At 49.0% G+C, this 8971-nt stretch overlaps 1 pseudogene; it reads right to left on the bottom strand.

Annotated features, from left to right (window-relative positions):
* Positions 1-5201: 5201 nt before the first annotated feature.
* LOC142579538 (very long chain fatty acid elongase AAEL008004 pseudogene) lies at positions 5202-7257 on the bottom strand (annotated as a pseudogene).
* Positions 7258-8971: the final 1714 nt, after the last annotated feature.

The raw sequence follows: 8971 nt of genomic DNA, 5'->3' as shown, positions 1-8971 counted from the left end.
CAGGCTAACCTTTCGAGATTCCTTTTACTATCTATCTATCTATCTATCTATCTATCTATCTATCTATCTATCTATCTATCTATCTATCTATCTATCTATCTATCTATCTATCTATCTATCTATCTATCTATCTATCTATCTATCTTTTACTATCTATCTATCTATCTATCTATCTATCTATCTATCTATCTATCTACTCTATCTATCTATCTATCTATCTATCTATCTATCTATCTATCTATCTATCTCTAAGATTGCCGAATTTTCCTTTTCGTTGTGTTAAATTTACTAATCCATCTATACTCTATAAAGCCTATCTGCAATGGTGAGGTGCACCTCGCGGAAGCCTATATAAGCGCCAACACATTGTTCGTGTAATAGCGACATCACTTCTTTAGCTGTTGTGGAACTCAACCGTCGTTCGGCTCCCCAAATCTTACTCGCGCCATCGTAAAGACCAACTCGCAGAAAGAAGAAAGCATAGCCGTCAATGACAGGCTACGTTACGAGCTCCGTCTCCGACTGCAACGAAGCAATTGGAATATGCAGATTGGGACGGTACCCAGTGAAATTCGCACCGTATACTCCCCACACAGCACCAATGAACAACCATAGCTTTCGGTGCAGAAGCGTTGGGAGGTGTTCAAATACGAGAGACTGCATTGAATATGGGCGCATTCAAAAGCCAACTTCCGAAGCGCGGTGCTCAAACACTGAAACGTGAACAGCAACGAACGCCTTTTACGGGCAATTACGCGGAAGTGTGGCGTGTAATTGCTCTACAGCCTGTTTCTGAGCGTGGTTTCCAAGTTCCGAGCGTACATTTTGGAGTCTGAATTAAGCAGCTGTTACAAATGCGGGTGAACAAGGTTTTGCAGTATACTTTTGGAATTGTTCCCATTTAAATATTGAGCACTGTGCTCAAGCACGCACATTGCGCGCGAAAGAAATGGAGTCCAGAAAGAAAGCAAGTATGATATCATTTGGAATATACAGCTTGTTTGTAGTTCATTCACGTGTTGAGCCGATACTAACAGCGCTGCTTGCTTCCTATGAACAGCCGCACAGTCAACTTATCAAGCTGATACTCGCTCTCAGCATAAGGCAGCGCAGAAATTTAAAAAAGCCAAAAAATGCATTAGCGTTTTGTGATATGTAATCGAGAGTTCAACGGCAGCCCATCTGGTGGTCGGGATGAGACATGACAAAGAAAGACGTCAGGAAGCGGCTTGTCCTTTAATAAGTTATACTTGGTCGGTGTACGTCTCTCCTTGTCACGTTTTGCGATACGCGCGTGTGACAGACGCTGTTCCATTATGTTTGTTCATTTGTACTTATAATTCATTAACGACCGCATCATTATCGTCATCAACAACAGCCCAATTTACGTCCACTGCAAAACGAAGGCCTCTCCCTGCGATCTCTTATTACCTCTGTCTTGCACTAACTGATTAAAATTAAATTATATTATGGGGTTTTACGTGCCAAAACCACTTTCTGATTATGAGGCACGCCGTAATGAGGGACTCCGGAAATTTTGACCACCTGGGGTTCTTTAACATGCACCTAAATCTAAGTACACGGGTGTTTTCGCATTTCGCCCTCATCGAAATGCGGCCGCCGTGGCCAGGATTCGATCCCGCAACCTCGTGCTTGGCAGCCCAACATCATAGCCACTAAGCAACCACGGCGGGCATCTCTAGCTGATTCCAACTCGCGTCTGAAAGTTTCCTAATTTCATCATCCCACTTAATCTTCTGCCGTCCTCGACTGCGCTTCCCCTCCCTTGGTACCCATTCTGTAACTGTAATGGTCCATCGGTTATCTACCCTACGCATTACATGGTCGGTGCAGCTCGATTTTTTTTTCTCTCTTAATATTAACTAGAATATCGGCTATCCCCGTTTGTACTCACCCACACCGCTTTCTTCCGGTCTCTTAAAGTTGCGCCTATCATTCTTCGTTCCATAGCTTTTTGTGCGGTCCTTAATTTGTTTTCGAGCTTTTTTGTCACTCGCCGAGTTTCTGCCCCGTATGTTAGCACCGGTAGAATGCACTGATTGCGCACATTTCTTTTCAACGACAGCGGCAAGCTCCAAGTCACAATTTTTTAATGCCTGCCGTATGCACCCTAACCCATATTTATTTTTCTTTAAGTTTCCTTTTCATGATCAGGGCCTGCTGTGAGTGAACCTGATCTAGATAAACATAAGCCTGCACAGACTCTAGGAGCTGGCTGGTGATCATGAGCTCCTGTTCCGTTGCCACGCTATTGAACATTATCTTTGTCTTTTGCATGTTGATCTTCAACCCTATTCTTACACCTTCTTGGTTAAAGTCCTCAATATTTTGTTGTAATCCGTCCCCAGAGTTGCAAAACAGGACGTCATCTGCAAACAGAATTTTGCTGAGATATTCGCCATTGATCCTCACTCCTACGCCATGCCTGTCTAATGGCTTGGATACATCTTCTAAGCATGCAATCAATATCATTGGATAGATTGCGTCTCCTTGATCGACCCCTTTCTTTATAGGTAATTTTCTACTTTTCTTGTGGAGAACGGAGGTAGATGGGGAATCTTCGTAGATATTCCTCAATATGTTCAAGCATGCCTCCTGTACTTCTTGATTACGCAATGTCTCTACGATTGCTGGAATCTTTTCTCCATCAAACGCCTTTTAATTATCTATAAAAGTCATATAGAGAGGTTGATTGTACTCTGCATATTTCTCATTTACCCGATTGCTGACATGGACGTGATAAATTGTGGAATATCCCTCCCGGAAGCCAGCTTGTTCCCTTGTTGATTGGATTCTTTGGAAAATTATATTATGCAACACTGAAAACAAACTAATTGGGCTATAATTCTTCCATTCTTTAACGTCTCCCTCCTTATGGATTAGTATAATGTTGGCATTCTTCCAGCTCTCTAGTACACTGAAAGTAGTGAGGCATTACGTAAAGGGCCACAAGCTTTTCAAGCATGATATATTCTCCTGCCTTGCAAGGCCGCATATGCATATGCCGAAGCAAAGAAAAGGAAAAAGAAAGGAAAAATGTTACTCGAGAACATATGGTGCCATTGCATTTTGCATGAATCAATATTATTAATTTATTTAACGTGCAGTGATGTATAGTCTTGAAAACGGTGTTGGGTTGCGGAAATAAACCTGACTAGAAGGACACGGAAGCGACGCTGCCCGAGCCGTAGCACTGTATGAAAAAAAAATTATTTACAGGTGGAAACATTCGATCAATACTTCCATGTGCTGGAACTTTTACCTTTGCTCGAGCAATGAATAAAAAAGAGTAACCTTGACAGATGTATGCACCCATCTTACAACTGATACAGCCAAAACAGCGAACCTTTATCAGCGAATTCCGACATCCTTCCGAAGTAGCGAGGGTCTGTTTGCTGGCTCATGGTCTCGCTCCAACGCAGCTACTGTGTTCGAGCCCGGTCGTGATTGGCTGTTGGTGGTCGCCCTCAGATATATGTGCAGGTGGCGTTGCAGCACTATAGCGTCAGCTTCCACCGCTGCAGCCGTACGAACTCCAAGCCGGCATTAAACGCGAAGCCGGTTTAACACTACGTCAGGAACAATATATATATATATATATATATATATATATATATATATATATATATATATATATATATATATATATATATACATATATATTACTAGTGAAAGAATACCACGCTCATAAGTTGTCTATTTGAGCAAGCTAATCCTAAGATTATTTTTATCGATGATTATGTTTCAAAGCCGATTCGGGGTTTCGACACACGTGGCGTTGCATTTACGTTTGGTATCGATCCACGTCATCCGCCCGTCGGCCTTCGCCGTTGTGGAGCGTGCCCAATCGAAAAAGATCGTGCTCAAACATTTCCTCCGAAATTGGGCGCGCGCTGCAAGGCAGTGTGTCCTGCCCAATTTCGGAGACCATGGCCAGAAGCTTGCTCAGTTAAGTTTGTGGCCACTGCACTTACGCCATCTCGGCCTTTCACCTGCCTCCGCGAGTTCGATCTATTGGCTTCCTCTCCGAGGCTGAAAACCTACGCTTGCTTGCCACGCATGCACGCTCTTCCATGTATACACCCTCTGTCAAAGGAAAGGAGTTGGGTCCCGACTGCGTTGCATCGTGTCCGTCGATCTACCGGGGCATACAAGCCCCCCCCCCCCCCCCCCCCCCAGTGGTCGAGCATGAGTTCTCCGGTAAGTGCAGGCAGTAATCAGCTGCATAATTCAAAGTAATCGACTCTAAAAACTGCATGCGTCTTGTGGTGCAGTTGACCTCGTGAGGGCGCAAGGCGCCGCAAACTATAGCCATGAATAAAAAAAAAGTCGCAGTTTCGCGCGGAAGGCGAATCATCAATTGCGATAGCAAATTAGCAGACACCTAGCTATACGAAGTAAAGATAGCTTTATCGGCCGTATAAACTTGTAAACATAGGCATACTAACTGAATGAACAAGCAAACATGAACACATCTCGCTCGATGACAGCGGAAACTCGCTGTCAAAACGCTGTAGTGAGGAAGCGCGGCAGCAGCAGCGAGCGAATTGACCTTCGTGCAACCGCTCGCATCAACGCGAAGTGGCGAAACCACGGCGCAGCGCGGACTCTGTACCCGTCGCAGATGGCTTTCAAGATACAGCGGCCCAGCGGGTCTCGCGCAGCCGCCAGAAGAAGAACGCGCCCCCCTAACCCTTGAGCGCGACGGAAGGCGGCACGCTTCTTCCCCGCTTCCGTCCGTTGCGTGCGCGAGATTGAGTCGCTATCGCCGGCTCGCCCTCATGGTTTCACTCGCACATGCAGCATACAGCCCGCGGCGACGATTTTATCGCCTTTACACTTTATTCGGAGCCTCACGCCGACGGCAGAAATGCGCCCGGAGGGGCCATATAGTTGTCATCGCAATGAAAGTAAAGGCGGCCGGCGCGTAGCCGCGCGCACTCTGGAGGATTTCGAGACTTGAGCAGTGGGTACTGAATATGCAGTGAGAACTACGATACTTTTTTGTTGCTTTGCGTCACATTGATCGGCATCGAACACCGGTGCCGCGAAAGAGCAGCAGAATAGACGCGTGCACTTTGAAGCACTGCAATGCTACAAGTCAACGGAAGAAGGCGCGCTCCGTTGAATTGCTTGCGATAAGCAGCGAGCAATTGTGAAGACTCCTAGACAAAAAAATATACGCTTTCGTAACAATGATACAGCAGTTTATTGCAAACAGTTGTGGTTTCTAATACATCGACGACAGATGACGATGAGGAATGGACAATATTTACAGGGCGTTTGGGGGAAAAAAATTTTAAATGAAGCAGTGAGCAATCACTGTGTGGGTCCAGTTTAAGGGCGAAGAACTGAGCGAATGCAAGACTGCACAGAAAATACAAATTTGAGAACATTTTGTATCGCCCTTGAGGACAGCGTTATTGGCAATAGAAACTAGCATACTAGGACGCAGCTTCGCCGGTGAGCCGAAGTTGGGTATGCCGTATGACATGGGAATTACAGGGAACAACGTCTCAAGCTATGCACGATTTGTTTGGCCTCGTCACAAGATTGAGCAGCATCTCTTTGCAGGAGAGGAGTTAAAAAAAAGCGTGACATCCGAGATACGTGGGAGGCCTTGCGAAATTTTGTCTTCACAAGAAAAATACGGGAGGGCACTCCCACCCAATCAGGTAGCCGGGTAGTCTGCCATAGAACAGGAGAAACATAAATACGAGTCAATGGCAGATTCGGCGGCCTTAAGTAACAAGAGACGCTGACTGCCCTGACAATGGAATGCTAGTGAGGGGAACCGCTGAATCACTACGTGACACAAACGACAAGAAAAGAAAAACACAGCAAACGATCAGTCCTGACTGGAATGCCGAGACTTGCCGGAAACGCCCAGAAGAACTTGAGAATCGACTGGAAGTCGCCGCCGTCTTCGCCGCTACACAGGCAATCTAACGGCTAGTGGATGAAGGCGTCCTGAAGGCACGTCGCTTGCTGACTAGGCTTATTGCGAGGCGGCGCCGAGAGAAATAACGAACAGTTTGTTTTGACAGCTCAGCGTCGCTTCGTCGTCCTGGGTTCGAAATGATGTGCCAACCAGGCGTTGAAAGGTGGAGGCGTTTGGTCATCGGCCCGTTCCGATGCGGAATAGCCAGTGACCCGACGCTGGTGCCATCAGTCCAGTTTAGTTTGCGAGCCGTCGGCACCCGCCGTCACTGCCGTCTTCACGTGACCGTTTCGCTGCTGCTGCAGGCTGCGCGCCGCGTGGGAAGCCTTGTAGGCCTTGTTGTAGAAGTTGCGGAACATGAAGAAGAGCAGGACGGCCTCACCCATGAGGATGTACGCGAAGTAGGGAGGGAAGCCGCAGTCGTAGAAGACTGGAATGGCAGCGTGCACGAAGCCGATAACGAACTGGACCATCTGGAACTGGGTGAGGTAGCGCTTCCACCACAGGTATTTCCGCACCTCGGGTCCCATGGCAGCCAGGCAGTAGTAGGTGTACATCACAATGTGCACGAAGCAGTTGATGAATGGGAAGAAGGCGTTCTGGCCGCCGGCTCCGAAGTTGACGCCCATCCACACGGTCCAGGCGACGGTCGAGTGGTGCACGACGTGAAGCAGCGAGATGTGCGAGAACTTCTTGGTAAGCACGAAGAAGACCGTGTCCATGAACTCTATCATCTTGATCACTAGGTACCACCAGCCGAGGGTCGTCACAGCCAGCGAGTCCGGGTCGGTTCCGTAGCTGACGGCCTGGCAGAACCAGTTATACGGCCCCAGGTACGTGTAGGAGCCTCCCAGAATGAAGAAGAGCGTGCTAAGCACAACCATGAGGAGGTTGTAGGCGACCAGGACACCCTTGATCTTGAACGGTTCGCGGCCTTTCATCCAGTTGGGGCCCCAAACCTTCACGAAGTAGACGTAGCCGGCGATGATGGACATCATGGTCATCGGGCTGCCCATGAGCGGCCATCCCTTCACCCGCGGGTCTGTGCTGGCCACCACAGACTGGTACGTGGAGAGCACCTTCTCCCACAGCAGATCCATTGCTGCAGCACTGCGCGTTGCCGACAAAGCTGACCGAGGAGACGAGAGACGCACCGAGGGAGGATGCGGTTGAAGGAAGGAGGGCGCGCGCTCGTTCAGCTGGAGCCGTGCACAACTAGCCGGCGGCGGCGGGAAGAAACTATGTCTTGTCCCAGTGGAAGCAAGTGCCTCAATGCTGCTCTGGCAGCTGTCGGGAGTCCGGTTTATACGCTGCCGCCGGCCCCACGTGACTACCTGCGTAAACGGGGAGGAGGAAAGGGATCAGCCGCCGCCTCCTCGACCACCCCGTTCGGCGGCAGGGAACGGCCGTGCCCTCTCGCACCCCTCTCCCGCTGACGTCGTCGCCGTCGGTACAATCGCGCGGGTCGGCCGACCGCCCGGTAGATACCGCCTCAAGGCAAGCCAAGGCGCCATACCAGGAGCATAGTTCTGGGCCTGGCATTCCCCAAGGTCTGTCCTCCTCGTCTCTCTTTCCGCGCGTTCCTTTCTTCTTCCAAGGGCCTCATCTGTTTGCTCTTCTTCTTTCCTTTTTTTTTTTCCGAGACCTTCTTCGGTCTCATCATATCTTAACACGCCTTAGAGCAGAGAGGGAGAGTTGCAGAGAAGCACGCCCGAAAGCTTGCTCTGTGCATTGCGTCGTTGCCCTCAGCTCTGCTACCGATGTCGTCAACAGAGAGGGGGTGCGGTAACCCTTTGTTTTACGCAATATTCCTACATGCGTGTGCGGGAAGGATGCCCCGGTCATTGCGTCAATCGCTAGGGCGGGAAAATTTTGATAGAACTTGTCTTTCGTTAGATTGTACACGTGCGCGGCAGGAATCTATTTCTTATTTGCCAGCGCAGCCGATAAGTTCGGCTCACACCAGATGGAGGCGATTATCTTCGCTGCGGCGTTAACAGTGTGCCGTCGTGCGGAAGAGACGAAAGAAGGCCTAATTTGGCAGGGAAGCGGCTTCGTTCGCTTCGTTTAATGCATGGGTTCTTACGAGTTACAGCGAGCGTTACAGTACGCTATTGCCACGATTATTTCTGACGCGCGACTTGAGAATGAGCTCTTACCTTCAAATCCGGGCGCCGAGGAGAGGCGGGAAAGATGCCTGTGATGCGTACTACCAAATCAATGCAACGTTTCGCCCGCGACCGTCCTCTGAAAAGATGCGCAGCCGATATATGCAGGACTTGAACTGTTGCAGCCTCCGTCGATTAAAGTGCAACACACTATATTGCAGGTTGTACAACGTGCTGATATATTCTTAACAGGCTCCTACTAAGGTAGCGTCATGTAATTTATTCTGGAAGAACACACGCGCACGCGAGCACGCACACATATTACAAAGGAGTGTTTCAACTTTTTTCTTTCTTTTTTGAACAAGGACCACTGAGCATTTCACACGCGGGCAAGTACGAGCAGTCGTGCCAAGTACGAGGTGACGGGTTCGAACTACCGGCCGCGAGGGCCGCATTTCGAGAGTGAGTGGCACGAGGCAGAATTAAGCTTCGGGATCGCAGCGCGTAGCGACCGAGAGCGCTTTAGTATGTGTGCCAAGCAAACACAAGTGCGGAATGTTCGTGCGCGCACGTTTGCTTATGCAGGCGCGAAGCGCGCCCTTCATCTCGAAGCGCGGCCTCGTCATTGTGGACGCCGCTGCTGCCAAGACTCGGTGTGACGTAACCGAGGTTTACACATGGCAGACAGCTTTCGGGTGGCAGTGGCGGATATAAACACACGTTGCAGCCGCAGGTCTTCCTATAGGGAGTGTGTGCGTGCAGCTACTGCTTTCTTAGTATTTTTTTTATTTTAAGCGTAATTCTTCCCACGTTTTTTTTTTCTGCGTTCACGTCTACGTCACGGGACTAAGCGGGGTAACGCCTACTCTTGCCGAAGCACCGCTCTTATAGGGAAATCGTG

This window comes from Dermacentor variabilis, chromosome 4 (assembly GCF_050947875.1).
Source record: "Dermacentor variabilis isolate Ectoservices chromosome 4, ASM5094787v1, whole genome shotgun sequence".
Taxonomy (NCBI): Eukaryota; Metazoa; Arthropoda; class Arachnida; order Ixodida; family Ixodidae; genus Dermacentor; species Dermacentor variabilis.
Note: the sequence above shows the minus strand (reverse complement) of the source record. Positions and strands in the feature narration are given on the sequence as shown.